Source organism: Triticum dicoccoides, chromosome 6B (genome assembly GCF_002162155.2).
Source record: "Triticum dicoccoides isolate Atlit2015 ecotype Zavitan chromosome 6B, WEW_v2.0, whole genome shotgun sequence".
Lineage (NCBI taxonomy): Eukaryota > Viridiplantae > Streptophyta > Magnoliopsida > Poales > Poaceae > Triticum > Triticum dicoccoides.
Window position 1 is genome coordinate 518,572,814 of NC_041391.1, and position 2,775 is coordinate 518,575,588.

The 2,775-nt window shown below is 47.3% G+C and overlaps 1 long non-coding RNA gene across 1 annotated transcript; it reads left to right on the forward strand.

The window, feature by feature from the left end:
* Positions 1 to 483: 483 nt before the first annotated feature.
* Positions 484 to 2,202, forward strand: LOC119326580. Its single transcript, XR_005158055.1, has 3 exons — positions 484 to 1,053; positions 1,462 to 1,493; positions 1,571 to 2,202. It is a non-coding gene; the product is annotated as an uncharacterized LOC119326580 (long non-coding RNA).
* The last annotated feature ends 573 nt before the right edge of the window (positions 2,203 to 2,775 follow it).

Sequence of the window (2,775 nt, forward strand, 5' to 3'; positions counted from 1 at the left end):
GGCGGCGGCTCGGGCCCGCTCCGGCCCGCGGACGGGCCGCGGATGGGCCAGGCGGGCCGCGGCGAAGTGGGGCACTGGGGAGGCGACGTGGCTGCACGCGGTTGGGCGCGGAGGCGGCGGCGCTGAGGTGGCGGTGCGGGATTGGCCGGGCGACGTGGAGGCGGCGGCGGACGTGTCCGGCCGCCGGGCGGACATGTCCGGCGGCGCGAGGAGGGAGAGGGCTAGGGTTGGACTACGCGAAAAATTGGAGGGGATCACATCTCTACTCCTATAAAAACCTGAGTTGCTGGTGATGGTGTGTCTGCCATCCAACTATTTCGGCCGTCCGATCTACATCTAACGCATACGAATCAGTTGCGACACTTTTTACAAAAAGGCCCCTGCCACTCCAGTCTCTCCCGATCTGGAACCGCATCGTGGCTTCGTCTCTCCCCATCCCCTCCGGCCAGCCATGGAACCCCGGTCTGCCGCGGTGGCCGGCGCCTGCGTAGTCTGCCCCAGTAACTCGCATGTCTCCTCTCTGCCTCTATAGCCCCCAATCCGTGCCATCCCGTCTCCTTTCAGCATTGTAAAAGGAGCACGAGGTCAAAAGGGGGGCAAGCGCTGAGCGGCTGGAGGCTGATGCCTGACGGGACACCATGCACTAGGGAAAATCTCTGCTCGTTTTCCACCAGGTGCTACCTCGAACTAACGCCTACTCTGAGCCCGCATTCGCTACAACCGTGGCCAACCATTGCCCACAATGGCTTAGGCTGGTGCCTGATGGGACACCATGCTTAGACGAGGAGTGCACGCCGTGGAAGTAATCTGTTCTACGGTTCCACCCAACGGCAGCGGGCTTCCCAGATACTCGCCTATCGAGGTAAATATTGTTCTGCTTCTTCGATGTTACTTGATGCATGCTAGGTGCTTGACAAAATGACAGAGTGTGTATATCGTCATACATGTATTTAGTATTAGCCATTCAGTTGGTAGATGCAGCTTCTTGGAACTGTTGAAAATTGGCCTCCGGTGAAGAATAACAGTGCGCTGAATATCTCAACTATGTATCAGGTACCACACATGTTTTGTCTGTCCATTTTTATGCCATTATTTTTCTTCTGGCTTTGGTTGCTTTGTTAGTGAATGGGCGGTGAGGGGTTTACTCTTAGAACTTCTAAATTTTAGTTCAAATCATGACCTGAAGTTTGGACATTTCACAAACTTGTTTTTAGTTTGCATCCAATGATTCCGAATATGAAGTTTCTGAACCTAATTAAGTGTTTGCATCTTAAAATACACCCACCTTAGTTTTTAAATTGCAGCGAAAAAATTATAAAATACATGTTGCACATTGAGTGTTGGAAATTATAGTGAAGGTATTGACTTACATTTTAAATACTTGACATACTTTCCGTGAACTTGCATTGACTTTATAGATTCTAGTTTTTGTTATTAACTTGGAAAATCTTATTACTTCAGGTCTTGAATCCCTACATGGTGATCCTATCCTGGTAAACAAGTACTTAAGAACATTTTTTGGCCAATGTTAACTTTTTTTGGCTCATGGTTCAACATGTTTCCAAATCAGATATGGAAGACAAGTACTCCAGCCGCTGATGAAAGTGGCCCAGAAGCACACATAATGACACACGTGGTTTTGATTTATAGAGCATTTGAGGATCAAATGAGATGAAGATCCAGTTCTCTAATTTCTGTTTTGATTCAGTTTTTTCATCATTTCTACTCAAGGTGGCGAAGGGTTTCCTTGTGATCAGCGTGGCACCAATCTTCTGGGTGTTATGGAAGACCAAGAATTAATCCTGCTTTAAATGTGTTCGTCCTGGAGATCCAACCACTGTAGTTTTTTATGTTTGTCGGTTCTTAACATCTTGGGCAACCTTTGCAGAAAGGGGCTCTTTAAGGACTGTTGCGACAGCGATCCGGTAAGCTGGCGATGGTGGTGTAGGAAGTGGCGTCAACATAGCTGGAACCAATAAATTGTCGTCCTCCTTTTTTTGCCCTCCTGTGTTAGCCTATTTGGGATTCTATGTCCAATTTCTTTTTTCTCTGTATGAGAGTTGGTTGTAGTTCGTCAATTACTGGTCGACGATGTTGATGCTCATGTTACAAGGATATGATGTAAGGAGTAGTTGTTTATGCTTTTGTGTTCTGTTTGGGTGGCTTATACCTGGCCCGTACGCTGGTGTGTGTGCATGTGTATACTGGAATGATTTTAGCAACGATATTGGGCATGTAAGCTACTTTTCTTGGAAAAAAAGTGCAACTACATGGTAAACATGACAGATATGAAGATTTTACTGAAGAGAAAGTTGTGCAAATTCTTATTTTGGGGGAAATTTCACTCAAATGCGTGTAAGCTTGGGAACAAAATTGAATATCCGAAGAAAGATATCGATATTTAATACACAAAGGATGACCCGACACAGGTCAATTTGAGCACACTACATAGTAAAATAAACTATTTTTTGATGTTCCGTGCAACGCACGGGCATCTTACTAGTATTTATAGGTTCTGGGAGCTAGGAGACTCCAAATGAGGTGTGGTTTCACCCACACGATCGTGATCGAACGACCGAGAGCATGGAGTGGGTTAGGATGGGATAGTGGGCTGTGATGGAGGGGTGCTGGGCTGCAAAGAGAGAGGGCTTTTCGGGCTATGCGATTAACCGTTGGAGTATCAAACGACCTCCAAATGGCACGAAACTTGACAGGCGGTCTACCGGTGCTATGCCAAGGCCGCTTGGCAAACCTCGGGCCATTCCGAGAATGTTT